General features: G+C 32.8%; 1 protein-coding gene across 1 annotated transcript in view; it reads left to right on the top strand.

The window, feature by feature from the left end:
- The first annotated feature begins 1650 nt into the window (after positions 1 to 1650).
- The window catches only part of LOC132699265 (uncharacterized), an 87153-nt gene continuing 69239 nt past the window's right edge, over positions 1651 to 19564 (top strand). Inside the window, exon 1 of the mRNA XM_060665897.1 lies at positions 1651 to 1789. The gene's annotated coding sequence lies outside the window, so the exon portion shown is untranslated. The remainder of the gene's footprint in view (positions 1790 to 19564) is intronic.

The following is a 19564-nucleotide window of genomic DNA, read 5'->3' as shown; positions in this document are numbered from 1 at the left end:
TTTTTGGTTAATGTTTTAAGTTAACACTGAATTCCGGCTCAACAATTTTTGTCTTTAAAATTTAAGGAATTTTTGAATTTGAATTTATGTGACTCTAGCGCCATCTATCTTGAGATTTATAAAACGTTTAGTGAATCATGTTGAAAGTACGTTATCTGAGTACTATTTAACAAGAGTTTATATGATTTTAGAACTCAAATTTATTTTGTGTCTGTATGTTATATAGATATCTCTTCCTCAAAATGGTTTTTGGTGTCAACAACATTCTGGCTTACCTACGACGATCAAATGTTTTATATAACATCGAATAAAATTAAGGAATGGAAAGCAAAAAATAGGGAAGCGATCATTTGAGAAGGTTAGTTCTATAGTACAAGTCACACTCAAAATACAGTGTGGTGTCAGGCTCTGGGACTACCATACGATTCTCGGCAACGCTGTGTCGCTTTTTCCCATTTGATATGCACTTTCTATGCTAGCCGCACTGTGTTCTCATTGTGACTTGGACGATAGAAACACTAATAAATATGAAAAAAAAAGTTCTCTCTTGAAGAGTCATTTAGGGTAGCTATTCAATATTAAATTAATTAAACAAATTTTGAACTATTTCCGGAGGACTTTTGAAGTTGAAGTTTCAAAAGATATGGTATAAGAAATATTGGCCCAATGTCTAGCAAATGTCTGGTTCCTTTCACTGTGCTGCGCAGACCAAAGGCGCTTAACCGCGTTTATGCCCATGTCAAATTGAAAAAAAAAACATTGAGTAAATATAAAAGGGGCGTGGTTGGGGTGTTTCCATCTCGGTTCCCGCTTATCGTTCGCTTATTTTTCTTTCTCGCGCGATGCGGCGTTACCAAGCCGTACATTTTCCCCTAAAGTTTGTAAAACTAATAGACCAATGAATGTGCCATATTTTCCTCAAAGTTATTAGTTGACGTTTGTAAGCTTGTTGGCCGGTGATGGCGGGGAGTTTTGAATAATTTTCAAGATTCCATAAAAAGATGTGGAACTGGTTCGAAAAAAAAAAGTTGGCGCCATCAGAAAATTGCTGATGAACAATGTGCCTTTTCTATGCCATTTGGAATTTGGCACCAGTGAAATCAAAGGTAATGGAACATAAGTTAAACATCTAGGAGTGGCATTCTAAGTAACCAAAACTAACCAAAGGAACATCTTGGATTTCTGTATCTTTTTTTCATTTTCTTATTACGAAAGTGAATATGCAGTAAGGCATGTTTATAAGTTCTTGGAAATTCACTTGGGTAATGATAAACTATCAAAAACCTTATGACTGCCAAAACATGGTGGTAAAGATTCATCTAACTTCGTTGTTTCTTTCTCTATCACTATCATCACTATCGGTCCACCTTCGAGAACGGATCACCAACATGTAATATATCACCATGTTCCACACAAGCGTATGGATTTTTTTTGACGATACTTCTTAGAATATGTTTGTCTTGTAAAATTTGCTTGGGAAATGAAAATCAATCATTTAAAGCGATATTATAATGTATACCAAGCGGAAAAATAGCTAGTGTTTCTTTCCTAAAGCTCCACGCAACCTGGCAATGTCTCAACCGTTCCAATCGGAACGGGAGATAGAGCATCTCTCGGCGTGCAATTGGGGGCAGCTTCCCCGGTTTCAGCGTCGCTGTTCAGTGCACCTCCGGCGTTGTAAGCGTTGAGAGAGCATCGACACTAGGCGTTTGCGAGCTGGCAGCCCGACCGTGTTGAAAGTTTAACGAACTTTGACGGGAAAGAAAATAAGTAATTGGAAAATATCCGCGTAAGTTCAATTTTCGTGTTCTTGACGTAGCTTAGGAAATTTAATCTCTGACTTTAATTTTACGATTAATTGTTGCCATGGCAGTTTGTTGCTTAATATTGGTAATTTTTCCGTCGCAGCCTGCTTAAAGCACACATCATTTTTATGGCGAGCTTACGAAATATTAAGAGCTACCTCACGACGTATTATATATATATATATATATATATATATATATATATATATATATATATATATATATATATATATATATATATATATATATATATATATATATATATATATATATATATATAATATATATATATATATAATATATATATATATATGTATATATATGTATATATATATATATATATATATATATATATATATATATATATATATATATATATATATATATATATATATATATATATATATATATATATATATATATATATATATATATATATATATATATATATATATATATATATATATATATATATATATATATATATATATATATATATATATATATATATATATATATATATATATATATATATACATATTCTAACGTATCAATTTGAGACTCAAACAATCACAATCACACAAATCAGATATACAAGATACACTTTTACCCTGATAGGTATTTTTATTGCCTACAGTGAGCTATAGGTATAGCAGGTCAAAAAACATGTGGATTGTAAAGATTATTAATAAATAAAATAATTACATAATAAAAAATTATTGATAAATAAATTAAAATAATTAATTATAAGGCATAAACAATATAAAGTAACACACATTTAGACGTTTACAAACGCGATCCTAGATGCTCAGATATGGTATATAATGCTTGAATTTCTAGAAATGCTTTAATGCTATTTCATAAATAATTCAACGTTCAAGATAACGAACCTCAAGCAATCATCCGACCACCTTCTTGTAAAAACTTCAAGTTTATTACCTTGTTTGTATGAACTTTTTTGTTGAATTTAAAGACCTGAAATAGTGAACATGTATACCCTTTTAATAAATGAGTTTTATTATCGCATTTCATATATCTGTTTTAACATTACCTATAAAGATTTAGAAATGTATTTGATAATCCGTTTTTCTTCTTCTGAATTGTCAAAGATATTTTATAAACAATCTGTTAACCAAAGAGTATTGCTTGACATTTTTAAAAGGTAATTTATCTTATAACATTTCAATTGGCTGTAACTTTTTTGTTTTTAGAGATATCAAGGTAAACAAAAAAACAAAATGTAGGGTTAGTAGCCAAGTTTTTTTGCAAGGGACGTATAAAACTATCAATTTTCTGACATATAACACCCTGTATATTATATATGTGTCTAATAGAAAATCTTATTCCGATTTCAATGATGGAACACACTCTATATTTTAGTCACTCGTTTTTGACAAATGGGCAAAAATAGGAAATTTTTATATAATTTCAAAGAGTTCCGTGACTGAGTGCAATAACAATTATTATTTACAAATTAAAGTAGAACAAAAACACTAAAAATGACAAGAGACGCTAAAGTAAAAAATTATTTAACTATTCTAAATGCTGTATGTGACCACCATTTTCGTGAACACATTTCTCATACACTCTAATTGTATGATGTCTTGCATTTAGTAACGTTTCCGGATTGTCTCTGAATTGATTGATTGTCTCTGAAATCATTTGCCGAAGTTCCACGATATTATTACAAGCAGTTCAGTGCACGTGATTTTTTATGTGTCCCCAAAAGAAAAAATCCATTAAAGTTATGTCGGGGCTGTTGGCTGGTCAGTCCATAATTCCTCCGTTCCCCATCCAACCGCTGGGATATTTCATGTTAAGAATATTTTTAACTTGCACAACATTGTGAGCAGGGGCACCGTCTTGCTGCCATATAATCAGCGCAGATATATTAATCGATTTGTACCCTTTGGTTTTTATTTCGTCTATTTGTCTAGAATTATTTAAAGGCTAGTATCGTGTATTTTATCTATTACAATCCTTTCTTGTACTGAATGAACTTTCACCAGTCCACAAAATGTTTTTCAAAAAATGAATATTCTCATTATATCTATTTAAAAAATCCTTTGATATTGTTTTGCACTTAGTTTTTGAGTATTACTAAATTTAAATACATATTTATATTCTTTCAAAACTGAGTATGTTCATATACTCTAGTAATAGAGGAAACTGGATGTGCTTCATAGAATCCTAATATGTGTGCCTTATTTTCTAAATTTATGATTATGAATATCTGTTTGAAGGAGCACGGCACTCTGAATAAAGACTAATATACTGAGGACGAGCTGACTTTTATTATTCAGAGAGTATACTTGAAGCATATCATTCCTTTCATGGATGCTAAATTCGCGAAAAACCATTTTAAAAATGCAGACTTGAACAATAATTCAACCATCGAAGTTGTGTACTAATATGTCAACATAAACATATTTTACATGTATTACATCATTGTGATCGGAATAAGATATTCGATTAAGCACATATATAATATACAGGGCGTTCCATTAAAAAAATATGATGTACGCTTGCATGTCAAAAAATTGATAGTTTTATACGTCACTTGGAAAAAAACTTGGCTACTAACCCTACATTTTGATTTTTTGTTTACCTTGATATAACTAAAAACAAAAAAGTTACAGCCAATTGAAATGTTATAAGATAAATTACCTTTTAAAAATTTCAAGCAATACTCTTTGGTTAACAGATTGTTTATAAAATATCTTTGACAATTCAGAAGAAGAAAAACGGATTATCAAATACATTTCTAAATCTTTATAGGTAATGTTAAAACAGATATATGAAATGCGATAATAAAACTCATTTATTAAAAGGGTATACATGTTCACTACTTCAGGTCTTTAAATTCAACAAAAAAGTTCATACAAACAAGATAAAGTACCTTTTAAAAATTTCAAGCAATACTCTTTGGTTAAGAGATTGTTTATAAAATATGTTTCTAGAGTGAAGAGTATGTAAATTGTTTCTTTGCTGTCAAATATATCTCAAATTGAATTGTTTCTTTGCATGTGGAACAAAGTTATATACCAAGTTACTCGAGTAACTGGTCTTTATACACCAAATATGAATTCAGACCCAAACAATTAAATCAGTTCTTAAAATAACTTGCCCATTAAAAATACAAGTGATACTTTATGTTTTCCAGTTGAATATAGTTGCAGGTGTTCCCTTGCTGACAATAGCAAGTGATTGATATGATCGCGGCCGTTGTATTACCACCAGATTCACTATCAATCAATCGACTAGACTCGATGTGTTAACGAGTTTCAGTTACGTGGAAAAGCTTTTTCATCGCACTCGAGCCCGAGAAAGGCGGTTAATCATTTCGGGGGCTATCTCCCACGAAAATTACTTGAAAGCACGCTAGCATTGAATTTTCCCCACGCACTATGCAAAAGAGTAAAACTAAACGAAAAGAGAAGGTTTTTTATAGCTGCTCCAGGCGACTGTTATATAATTATATATTTGAGTATTTTGTTTATAAATAATTGGGGTAGGTATAAATTTGATAAATATTTTTGGTAATATTGTATTTTTCTTAAATACTGGTACAATATGCTATGAAAGTATTTATGTAAACCTGAAATTAACATGAAAACAAGCACGTGGCAATTTGTCGAAAATTTGCTGTATGATAGACGAAACTTGAAACTCTCTCTCTCTCTCTCTCTCTCTCAACCCCCCTCCCTCCCTCCCTCTCTCACAACCCCCCTCCCTCCCTCTCTCTCAACCCCCCTCCCTCCCTCTCACACACGACACTGTTTAAACTAAATTATCCCATGTTTTATAGTTTTCCATTTACGGCTAGTAATCTACCATCGAAAACGGCAATTTTCAGGATCTCTTTGTTTTTTTTACAAATAATCAACACACCATTACATAATCCAAAAATGCCGCAAGTAAAAGTGGTAACCCTAGATCTCCCACGCTTCCCGGTATATAAATTTTTTCAATAGGATAAATAGCTTTCGAGAAAATACCTCTTTTTTGAAACCATGCAGTACACCGTAATAGTAAATGACGTCATCGCGTCTAGATTAAGTCCGAGATATTGCAATTTTCAAATGGATTTTTCAAATATCACGAGTAGCGTACGTGACAGACGAAAATCGTAAATACAAAAATTGTAGCCCTTGATACGGCCTGTAACACTGTTTGAACGGATTACCTATTTTTACTAATAAAATTTACTTAATAAAAGAACCATTTTCAGATTTTCGCCCATAACTAAAACACCTTGCGTATAATCGAAAAAATGCAAGAAACAAAAGTTATAGCGCCGGATGTCCCACGTATTACGGTTGTACCATTTTTTCCGATCGAATGAATGGTTTTGGAGGAAAACATGTTTTTCTAGAAGCCAAAATAACCAAAAAAAAATTTCAAAAATTAAAAAAAGTATTTGGCGCCATTTTATTGTTCCCAATTTAAAGGGTCTAAATGCGGGTTCAGACTTCTACCTCTCCCAAATCTGAAGTCGGTAGTTGCACGGAATATCGCGAACACCCTGTACAATACTTAAAAATCTTAAATACAAATGTTTTAGCTGTCTATACGAGGTACATCGTCATGTAGAAGAAACTGACATCTAGAACACAGATTTTAAATTGATGCCAATTTTCCAAAAATAGGGGGACCCATTTTTCATTTTTTTTTTAATTTGCGGTGTATATTTTCGAAAAATTGTCAAGAAAAAAATTTTTTGGAGCCGTATCCTCTGCGTCTTCTGGTGCAAGAATTTGTCGATCTTGTAAACGGTTGTTGAAAAATGGTCTTTTTTGGAGACCCTCGCACTGCTGCACTCGCAGTGGCAGAGTTTTTCGAGCGAGATATATAATCTTGTAACACAGTTATTTTATGTGACATCATTTTATTTTACGTATTACTTACTTTTGTGGGTAGTTAGTTGTGTTGTATTATTAAATTATTAAACCAACCAAAAACGAGTCGCATACCAAACGATTTCCACGTAAACGAGCGGTGGTCTAAAATAGCAAACCGGAGAGAATAACGACGCAAAATGTCAGGCGGCATTTAAAATCTTAAAGACACAACAATCGCAGCGAATCACAAAGGCACACGCTCAATGAGAAGTTTGAAAATAGACGTGAAGCGGGTAGTTTAACAAGCGAAACTGAGAAGGAACTTCTTAGCGCATCAACCGGAAAGCAGGAAAATGTTGTCTTGCGATTGGATGTTTCTATATATAATTGCGTGCATCGTCTTTTGCGAAATTAGAACTTAGAGTTTTTCCATTTGTTTACAGTGTGAAATAAAAAAAATCATCCTGTAGACTGCTTTTAGACTCGAATTAGGAAAACAGTTCAGAAAAAGGAGAAATGGATTTAAGAATACAACTTTAAAATGCTTACTGAACCTATTTTTCTAATAAATAGAAAAGCATGTGAAGATATGACGTAGGGGAGACTTGCTACTTATTCTAGAAGCAATTCCAGCAGACAACTGTCTTTACATCAGAAAGCCTTAACCTTAATTTGCCTCCTTCTTTTGGTGCATTACTAGTTGTTAATACGCATTGCTAATAAAATTAATGTAGGTTCTCTATACTTGGTATTGGATTTTAAAAAGTTAACTGTTTAAAACTTGAGTACATGTTTACTTGAAACCTAAGAACATGAAACTAAAGGAATTTATTCTGATTCACTTTCAGAATCGATCGATGTCACTATATTAATTCCACTGGCCCGTAACAAATTTAAAGTTGGTTTATTTCTAGAACTTTTATACCAGAAGACATAAGGCATTTAAAAAATATATTAAGGAAATGTTGTTGGGAGAACGGAGACAGCGTTGAGACGAGTAAAATTTTCTGTATTCTAAATTTATTTTATTTTGTTGGTTTTATGTCGATATTTAAAAGTATTTAAAAGTAAAGTTCCAAAACTCAGACAGTTCTTCTCTCTGGGGTGCATTGCCGTGGCCTTCGGTTATTATTTTAGATAGATAACAAAATAATATCCACCAACTCACATTATATTATCTTATTTTTATAAAATAATGGTTCTCTGCAATGCGTCTTGTGAGACTTCATGTCATCGGTTTTTATAATGATTAAAAAGTAATATGCCGGTTTTAAATGTGAGATATTTTGTTATGGAAATTTCTTTTGACGTTTCTCAGTCTAATGAAGTTATGAAGGAAATGCGCTGTTGTGAGACGCCATCCAGACATCATGTAAGATGATAATGATTTTCAAAACATGAAGATAAGAAAAACGATGAGCAGTTTCTAAGCCTAAATTCATTTTTCTCGATTAAAATCTACTTTCATATAAAATAGATATATTTCTCAACGTCCAAGAATATTTACCCCAAATAGGAGCGCTGGCAGTCATTTGAAATATTGACTATTTCTTTTGTCGTAAACTAAACTAAAATTAACCAAATGAAGACATTGTATTTGTAATGTTTATTTAACATTTAAACTGTCTTCAAATAAACATTTAAAATAAATAAAAATTTTCACAAACTTTCTATACATTTTTACGATTACATAAATAAAATTCTGTGTTTGACATTTGTCTCTAAGCCTCACTAAACAATTTTGAGAAGGTTCATTCGACTTGCGCATACAGTATTCGACAAGCAACATGGCCGCTGACAGATCTTAGGCTGCCTGTCTAGATCTCGTTAAATGTTTCAGGCAAACGAGTTAAATGTGTGGAAATCACTGTTTAGAAAGAAAATGGAGCAAGTGCAAGTAGGTAGCGGGAGTGGTGAGCGAGAGGGAGTTTAATCACTTCACAGGACGATTTTAGAACAGATAACACCAGATACAAATTTTAAAGCAGAGAGTATCTACAACACGGAGGAATCTAAACTCTCGACTGTACCAAAGAAGCTATTAAAAGTTATTACTCCAAAAGGCCAACAACCGGCCCATCCTAGGGACCTGATTCAATTAATCAAGATCTCTAAAGTTTTCCAAAAAAATGACAACAACATTGGTGTATACAATGAATGCTAACGGATCATACGCACCTCCATTTTTCATATTTGGGAGGGTTATTAAATGGTTGTCCTCTCTGTTCTGATGATATGGTACATTCCTTAGGATGGACGATGACACGATGACAACAACCTGAAATGAACGGCCCTGCTATGAAAAATATTGTGAAGGTCGTCAATAGAAAAATCGGATTCATTGTCATCTGATGATTAAGATCAAATTCCGCTGAATATCTTTTCGAAAAAGTCATAAGCGACTTAAAAAGAAACATTTAATATGTCAACCAATGTTCAAATAGATGCCCATAAACGTCAACTATTTACATACAGTTCAAGTTATCCTCTTTCCACGATCATCACGTTAGTTTTCGTTAGTTTTTGTTAGTTTTGTCAATTGCAGTATCTAAACGGTCATCAAAACCCAGAAAAAATTGTCATGGCCTATTATAACTGAAATTTCAATGAAATTGCAACCAGAAAAAAAACAAAGAGAGAGAGAGAGAGAGAGAACAGGAGAAGAATCAGAACAAAGCAAAATCTAATCGAAATACATAACGAAAGGCATCTATTTGACCCAGAAAGTGATTTTCTAACCTGACATATGCAGTTTAGATTTCGTTTTGTTAGCAACATGTGGAAGAAAAGCTGTCTTTGACTGTAATCTGTTCGAAATCATGATGAAAGTGTGGTTTTAAGTTCATATCTGCAGGATTTTGACTCAACTGAGAGATGATATGCTAAAAAGTGAACACCAAAAATGAAATCACTTCAAGAAATAAATCACAGAAACGTCGGAAAACGTTGCCCAATGCTGCTGAAGTTCCAGTAATGATATTAGAACTTTATGCACAGGATTTTGCGAAGAATGGAAGAAAACTGGGTTGCAATGTTTTTATTTTGTAGAATAGGTAGGATGGTTGCTCGTAGTCACTATGATGAGTGTGGCACTTTTTATTACTTTTATTATTTTCTACTTAGTCATCTTACCCTTCTGGTTAACTGTTAACTAAGACATTTTCTGTTTTCGGTTATTTGTTGAAGAAATGTTTAGATTTTCGTACTTTTAACAAGATTTGACAAATTATTTCCCATTAGTACCGTCATCTTACCCCGATTTCCATGTAAATGATATAATATAATAACTATAATAATTTTGTAGCAGTTTTATTTGGGTTTAGGTTTGATTAACTTCGCGTATTTTGGAGTAGGGCTCTATTTTCCCGCGCACGCTGACGTTATTGCTTTTGGTAGTAATGAGCCTCGTAACTCGGTTGGCGAGAGAGCGTTTGACGTGCGACGCTATACAAATTCCTCGAAAAATTTCGGAATATATTAAATTTTTGCCCGATAAATTGCTTTAGAAATTTTAACGAACGTCGACGTTGTTGATTTATAATTTAATAGAAAACTTCGCATTGATAAACAACTGCGCTAACTAATCGCAATCAATTATCCGCGGTCACAAATAAACTGTTAGCGACCTATTCGAAATTTAATTTGATTATAAATTAGATGGGTAAATAAACTAAAATTTTGGCAACAGTGGTGGGTATCATTACTCGCAGATACTGCACAATCGAGGCCTATTATTAATAACTCAATGCGCCGTTGGAGAAGTTTTGAAATCAATTAATTTGGTGAATTGTAAACCCATTAGAGCAAATCGTTCGGAAAATTCTCCTTTAAATGTGTCGCGGCTTCGTTGCAAACGAAACAGAGCTTATTATCACTATCGGTTTTTGGCATATAAATTACCACAGTTTCTCATGAAATTTAAGGGCAAATTGTCTTTTGAATAATAAAAATGGTTACATTTTCAACATTTCTACAACGCAACGTAAAGAAATTCAAGTTAGTAATGTTGCTACTTTTTGACTTACAATCCGCTTATAGATAGATAGATAGATAGATATTTCGCTTTTCGATACTACATACAACACATATACGGGTATATGAAGCACTTTAAATCTGATAAGTCCAAATTAATCAGGACCTCTCAAAACCCACAACTGCAAAATTTTATGAAAAACTAAAAAGCTGAGACAATGTTTTATGTGTTTGTAGTTTTAAATTGTTAACAATTTTAATTCTTACATATTTTTTTATAAACAACTAAGAAATAATATCGCACCAGCGGTTCGCTGCGAAATAAAATTATATCTACGTCATAAATTTCAAAATTCAAATTCGAAAGACACGTGATCATGAGTTAAAAAGACTTAATATAACCAAGTCTAAAGAAAGAATTCTACCAAATAATTTTCTACGAATTTCTGATAAATTGTATTTAATTTTAATGTCGGCAAATCCAAAGTGGGTGACGCAACTTTTTACAAAATTGTGTAGGAAATATTTTGGAGGTATCTTAATATGTTTGCTACCCTTTAGCCTTTTTAATCAAAGTTTTAACAAAAAATATATGCCCAAAAGTCGTAATCATTTAAAGGCATGTCTAGTAAAATAAACATATTGTTTAAAATACAGAAAGGAGTAATGGGGTCAAAATACCATCCAAAGCATTTATATTATGATTGTATGATTTGTATTTTCTTTGTTTTTTTTTTTCTGTTGTGCTTGTGAATATACAGAGTAACAAGATAAGAATGCAAAAAACTATTCGTAGTAAAGATTTTCGATAAAAAAATATAGTTAAGCTGTTTATTTAAAAAAAAAACATTATAAACTTTATTTTGTTACATACGTTTAATAAGTACTAAACAAAAATTACTAGAATACAGCTTAGCTGTTAAAAACATACATTTTCTATTACATTTACTAGAAGGATTTCAGTGAAAAATTACACAACTCTTATTTTCCAAAATCCTGGAAGCATGCAAAATTTTTACAAAGAAACTACTTTGTGAATCCATCGTTCCATCACAGTTCACTCACTGCTGTGATGTGTACGCAACTTGGCTGAGCTGGGCTGCTGACCAATACAGTATCCAGACAATACAAAATTCATGTTGGCGGCTTATTTATACTTGGCTGTTTCGGATTGGTTTAACATCGGCAATGGATTAAAGTTTTACCGTGCTACATTCTATTTTAAATTAATTAAGTACGAATCTTCTTGAGATAATGAAGAAAATAAGTCATTTTCTTACAGCATTACACATACAATAAATAATTTAATTTAATAATTTAAAAAAAGAAGGCAGGATTGAAAAATACAGGTTTGGGATGTTAGTTAAAGCTACGTAAAGTGTGTCTCAAAGTAAATCGTTTTGACTTTTGAAGGGCCCTCCCGTATAATTACTACAATCGTACATATTGTTAGTTGGTAAACCCACCATTCTCTTCATCAGTTGTTTATTCAGTGGCGGCGTCTTACCTTGCGTTTTTAAAATGTTTCTCACTATCGAAATAATTTAATAAAACCAATGGTGCAAAATGTGTATGAATGTTTAATATGTAGTTTAAACAACAAAAAACAAACTTTAAAGCATACTTGCTCACTTGAAAAAAACGCCAACATGCTCCGTACAGGATAACAGGATATGGTTATTGAATGGAAGAAAAAAAGGTGGTGATTTTCAATCGTCTTGGTCATTTTTTCCTTTGCTCGTGTTATTTCTCTTCTAGCCATTTTTGTCATTTATTTTTTAATTCTTTGTTTCTATATTTCATTTTGTAATTATTTATTTATTTTTTGATCATTTCTTTTTTAATTCCTTTTTGATTGTTTGGATCAATGAAGATCATATATTATTATTATTATTATTATAATTAATAAATATTTTCTAAATTGGTGAATTCTTGTGTTGCATTTGGTTACCAATAATGCATTCTAACCAGAAAAAGAGAGATTATTTTAATGGGTAAGTTAAACATTTATAACTATTGTACAATACATTATCTGATTTTGTTTCATAAATTAATAATAACTCATCTATTTGTTATATAAATAAAGACCAGAAGTACATCAGGTTGCAGCAAACGAATAAAATGTATAAATATGATTGTGTAAATAAACTGTTTTTATTTATATATCATTTGTATGATATGATAACGTCAAGAAACAATATTGTGTATTGTGCAATTTAAGTCTCTTTAATGGTTTTTTTAAAATATTAGTCCTGAAAAACGTATTTTGCTATTTTGATTAATTTGACCAATAGTTTTTTTAAAACGTTAAAAGAGACACAATTTTATGTATGTATGTATATTAAGTCAACTTGTATGAATTTTTCTCCGGGATTTTTTAAGAAGTTATAATTCCATAAAATTTATTTTTTAATAACTGTCAACATCAACTGTTTTACTAGCACTTTGAGACAACAAAGAAGTTTGATGACCCCAGGAGTGTTCTGGAACTCGAATTTATGTAATGTTTCTGCGACTGGAAGCTACGACCCAAGCTAGATTGGCAACACCCGATAATAACAAAATAATTACATTATTATTGTTTCCAAAATCAAGTAACAGGCTAAGAAAGAACACGCAATGCTTTATTCAAATATTTATTATAAAAATATATTTTGATATAGAAGTGGCAGACGGAATAGTTTTGAGTGGCTTCGAAAATTTCACCATAGACCACCATAGTTCACCATTAGAAACACCTTTTTGTTTTCCCCGTCTACATCCAGCACTCTTATTTAAACTTATTTAAGATTTCAATTTGTTAACAATTGGAAGCAGCTGTGTATGATATAGAAGTTATTAATGATAGCAAATCTACGGTAGTAACATGGAATATTTAACAATTTAACGGTAAATATCCGATAGCATTGTCCGCCTAAGCTTGTGTCGCGAAGGGTCTGGCAAAACAAAGCCACATATAAATCGTGGGGAGCTTGCTTTGGGATTTTGCAAAGCCGCAGAACCCCAAAGCGGATAAAAAACTGACGGAAAGGTAAAACATTTTAGTACTAAAGGTAATAAATTAGGAGTCGAATCTCCCACGATTAATTTACAAATTCAAGCTGTACATAAAAGCGATTAGATTATGTTTTGCAAATGGATTAATTAAATGGGGAAATTCTAAGGAGCTCAAGGTTCCGTTTTACCCATGTTATTTAAAAGAATCAGTTAAACTATAAAATGAAATTAAATTAATAAAATATGAGATATGTCATGAAAGATGTAGCAAAAAAATATATTGTAACTGTGCTAAATTTAACGCTATTCAAATGTAGTGGTAAAATTAGTAGCACATTTTATAAAATTCTGGATTCTTCCTGCGTCGGTTTTTGTTAAGTGGAACCAGCTAAGGTCTCGCCAATCATAATGTTGGCTTTTTCAGAGCTTGACTGAAACTGGCTCGTATTTTACTCTGTATCTGCTTCTATATTTTTTGAGGGGGGCGGAGCTAAATAAGGGGCATAAACACCGTCTCGGATAACTGATTCCCATATTGGTTACAGGTAGAGACCTGAGTAGCGGTTAAGATTGTTAGGTTGCTTATAGATTGCTCGGATTTTTCGTTGCTAGAAGAATTGATTACATCTAAGAATTTTAGTGTTATCGAATAAAATTTTATGTCCGGTTTCGTGATTGTGTTAGCAACTGCTGATGAGTTTATTTGTCTTAGTCTTAAAGCTCTTTCATGTTCTTTGAGCAAAGTTGATATTTTTCGTCCGGTCTTTACAATATATTCTTTGCCGCATATGCATGGAATGTTGTAAATTCCTGGTGTCTGAAATGGAATGTTGTCTTTGAAGGATCGAAGATGTTGAGAGATTTTTGGTGTGGTAAATCTGGTTTTGACGTTATATTTCTCTAGACAATAGTGGCAAGTGTGGGATTGCTTTCGGCTTCATTGCTATTGTAAGGTTGTGGAGCAGTGTATTTTGTGATGGAGCGCTTAATATCTTTAATGTGGAAATTATTAGAGAGAAGAGCAGATGTAAGGTGTGTTAATTTTGGGTTTAATGACTAGGGCTGAGATAGTTTTGCGGCTCACCAATATGGGAATCACTCATCCGAGACTGTGTTTATGCCCCTCATTTTACTCCGCCCCCCTCAAACAGTTTCAGTCAAGCTATGAAGAAGCCAACAGGATGATTGGCGAAACGTTAGCTAGTTCGACTCAACAATAACCAACGCAGGAGGAGTCCAGAATTTTTATAAAAAGAGTTTCAGTAGCTCTTCCACAAGCTTTCTTTGAAAAATTAATATTAGTAGTGTTAAATTGTTAAAAAAGAGTAACACATTGTTAGATACGTAAAAATCTGCAATGCAAAAGGAGCTTTAAATCAAAAATTAATTTCAAGTCCTCCCTTTTTCAACTAAACTTGTGCAATTAATAAAAAAATAATTAGATGTAAATGGATAATAATTTATAAATCTTATTACATATATTAATCCCTACGCTGCTCCCTAAAAACTACTATTTTCAATCTCTAAAAGGACCTTACCGTTCTTGATACTTAATTACACTATTCCAAGTCTGTCCACAAATAATTTGATACGCTCTAGGGTAGAGCATGTTTACTTTCGAAATAGACGAGCTTAGGTCGTTAATCCTGTCGACTATTTTCTGTCAACTTATACGGAACAAAGACGTTGGACCGTAATAGGGGCTGAACAATATGCTGTCAAATGTAAAGCACATTTAATCCGCTTTCGTTTGCAAAACAAACATTGGCATTACATTTATAAGAGATTCTGCTAATAGCGAATAAAATGCCAAGAACTATGCAACCAACATTGACAAACAAATCCCTTAAAATCACGTTATTTTGCCTATTGAAAGTTTTGCTGTCCAATTTCATACCAGAGGGTTCTTTTAACTTTTAATTTCAAGACGAATAGAGAATTTTTTCATACTCCCTATTGTAAACTACCCAATTACGCACTGATCAGGCCAGATCAAAGTACCACTCAATGCGTTTCCGGTACTTTAATGACGATTTTCGGTAGATTTCAAGTTAGTCGCTTCTCATAGCTACGACGTACGTCACTCAGTGAATGTATACGTGCTGCTTTATAAGAATGTACCCGAAAAGGTCGTACCAAAAATTATAATATGCAACAAGTGATGAACTTACTTTTTATAAAACTTCTGGATTCCTTTGTATAGTCGAACTAGCTAACGTTTCGCTAATCATCCTGTTTGCTTCTTCAGAGCTTGCCTGAAACTGGCTCGTAGCTGCTTTTATATTGTTTGAGGGGGCGGAGCTAAATGAGAGGCATAACCCATGTCGCGGATAACTGATTCCCATATTGGTGACAGGTAAAGACCTGAGTCGAGGTTAAGATTATTAGGTTGCTTATAGATTTCTATAGACTCTCGGATTTTTCGTTGTTAGAAGAATTGATCACATGCAAGAATTTTAGTTTTATCGAATAAAATTTTATGTCAGGTTTCGTGATTGTGTTCGGCAACTGCTGATTGGCTCATTCTAAGTCTTAAGGCTCTTTCATGTTCTTTGGGCCTAGTTGATATTGTTCGCCCGATCTCTCCAATATATTCTTTGCCGCATATACATGGAATGCTGTAAACTCCTGGCATCTCAAATGGATTTTTTTCTTTGACAAATCGAAGTGCGTAGTTCGTCTCAACAAAAACTGAAGCAGGAGGAATCCAGAAGTTTTATAAAAAGTATTACAGAAGCCTATGGAAGTTTCTTTGAAAAATTAAGTGATAAACTTCTTCGGGCGCTCCTTATTAAACTAAGCAAAACAAACCCGTCGCTAAAGAGGCGTTTATCCCACTTGTTGCATAATCTACTATGCTTGGTAAAAATTCATTAAAATCAACAAATGACTACTCTACTTTCCAGTGGAAGGCAGAAACAGCCGAAGTTCTATGTTTGTCTGGTCAAAAAATACTAATTATCCATTTAATGATAATTTTTCCTTTGCATTTGCAGCCTCCACATAGAGAGGCGATTTCTACTAAACCCTTTTGCCCGATCGACCCAATTCGTATCTACGTTTCAATAATTGAAACGAATTTCAATTTGAACGGCACTAGTAAGTTTACGGGAGCTCCGCGCCTGTCCTATACATCCTTTGCTATTCCAATGAAATTTTAGAATGGGTGGATAATGAAACACGCCAGCTAATTCATACGGGAAGCTTGGTTTAATTAAAATATGCTGGTTGCGGATTTAGTTGAACTCGCTCTAAAATCCGTTCCCAAGAGAAATTATCCATCAGCGTATTAGATAAATGAATACCATAATAATGTAAAAGCAATGACACTTCAAATGATTTTCTGTTAATTGAGAACTGAACCCACTGTATACCGAAAATTATTGGTTCAAAGCCAATTAAACTTTAGAGTTGCGTCCCTTGTAAATACATGCTTAGTTTCTGACTTTTTTTGTTAAATTTATTATTTAGTTCATTTTGGAACTTTGCAAATGAGGAATCTAAAGCTTCTAAGCTTGAATGCGTAATCTAAAAATTATCGACAATTCAATATATTTTGCCACGGACTTTGCAACAACTCTACAGCTCAGCTAATCAAATGAGGTCAAATAACAAATGTATCGACGACGTAACGTTTGCATAATTTTGATTTTTGATGTAAGGAGTCGAGAGCTTTCTTCTCAAATGTTTCCATAAATATATTCGCGATGGTTGGTGATTATGAAAAACCCATATCTGTTCCCGACGTTTGTTGAAAAATATGACCATTATAAGAAAAATATGCATGGTCGAGAATCCCTACTAGATTTTCTTAGACTATACACCTGAACACACGTTTTACCATTGAATTATAAACTAATAATAATCTCCCCTTCTTAGATATTCTTATCAACAGAAAATCATTCTGAATACAGAAAATCTACGCGCACAGACCGATACATTAATGCATTGTGACATCACCATTCGGCCCAAAAATCATCGGTTATTCTCTTATTTACAGAGCCGTAAAAGTATGTCAGCCGGAGTCACTCAATCCAGAACCCCCTAATATCTGCTCTACTCTCTAATAATTTCCAGATTAAACATATTAAGTGTGCCATCACAAAATACACTTCACCACAGCCGTCTAAAGTCAATGAGTCCAAAAGTAACCCCACACTTGCCACTGTTATCCTTCCTTACATTCAAAACATCCCTTACCTGATTGACCACTTGTACAAAAATCTCTCAACATCTTCGATCCGTCAAAGATAAAATTCCGTTTGAGTTTACAGCATCCCGTGGATATGCGGCAACGATTACATTGGAGAGACCGGACGAAAAATATCAACTAGGCTCAAAAAACATGAAAGAACCTTAGGACTAGGACAAATAAACTCATCAGCAGTTTCCGAACACAATCACAAAACCGGACATAAAATCCATAGAAATATATAAGCAATAAAACAACCTTAACTGTGACTCAGGCGCATACTTGTCACCAATATGGGAATAATAATATATTTATCTATAAAATGGGCTACTAGAGAGCTGACATTGAAAAATGCGACTGACAATTTCTTCATTTTTCCATATATAACTGACTGAAAATGTAACCGTGATTTATGAAAAGTTTGAGTATTGACATAAATTAAAATAAACAGAAATCCTATCAAAATAAATACAAATAATAGAATATTGGGAGGGAATTTTTTTTTCATTGTCACTATTTCTCACAAAGATGACTTTAACTAGCCAGATCTCTTTTACTGTTGACATTTATGGTCGAAGGTAACGTTGCCTGATACTACGTTTATGCCCCGAATTTAGCTCCGCCCCCTCAAACAATATATAAGCAGGTACAGAGAAGAATGCAAAGCAGTTTCAGTTTAGCTCTGAAGAAGCCAACATGATGATTGACGAAACGTCAGCAAGTTCGACTCAGCAACAACCAACGCAGGCGGAATCCAGACGTTTTGTAAATAGTGTTAGAGTAGCTCGCGGAAATTGCTTTGAAAAATTACTTTCCAATCTTCGAAACTGAACTCTTTTCATTTCAGAAACAAATTTTGGCATACCATAAATAAAATAATGTCATAAAAGGTTTGTATAATATCTATGATAAATAAACCAGCCAAAATTTATGGTAAGTTTGAAAATAAACTGTTACAATAAAACCTCCAACCTCAGTTTGTTTTAAAAGATTATTATTATTATTAGATACGTAACTTTGAACTACTCCGAGGTCCCAATAGTGAATGTCGAATTTGTAACACCCAGCATGTTGTGTGATATATCTAGTGTGGACTAAATTTTTATCAATCCCGAATATTTCATTGATGCGACGTTAATTTCAACAGTGAATTACAATATCGAAATATAGAAATATCACTTTATTATTTGTGAAAAATTTCAAACATGTACTACTAAAGATAAGCAGATGGTTTTATTGGTATTGTTTCACACCAAGGTACAGAGTTTATGTCGACAGCTCGAAAATAAGTTCTTGTCATTCATAAATTTAAGCAGATCAAGCTTCATCGAGTTTTGGAAAGTTTAGAAAACACACACCTGATTGGGAGCACTTTTAGGAACGCAGTGTAGTAAGTTTCCAATTTAGTGAAGTTGTTGAGTACATTAGCTTTCAATACTACAGTGCAAACTGAAACAAAGTATGAGTTGTTTTTGGAAAACTTTGTTAATTTACCTTCACATATAAAACAACTCGGCCCTCAATATAATGCTGACAGCTATCCGTTAAAACTTAAATTCTATTTACAGCAGGCAAATGGGAGACCAAAAGTAATTTGATTAACTCAAAAGCCAAATGTGACTCAAAAACTAAAAGTAAAACATTTTACTATAAACGAGGTTGGATCAAAACAGGAGACACTTTTGAAAGGTAGATATGTAGTTAGTAAGGATAGGGCCCCAAATATTCTGATACGTATAGGACATAAATTCAAGGAG

This window comes from Cylas formicarius, unplaced genomic scaffold, assembly GCF_029955315.1.
Source record: "Cylas formicarius isolate icCylForm1 unplaced genomic scaffold, icCylForm1.1 PGA_scaffold_3__17_contigs__length_32017465, whole genome shotgun sequence".
NCBI classification, from domain to species: Eukaryota; Metazoa; Arthropoda; class Insecta; order Coleoptera; family Brentidae; genus Cylas; species Cylas formicarius.
The sequence above is the reverse complement of the archived record's forward strand: the minus strand, read 5'-3'. Positions and strand labels throughout refer to the sequence as shown.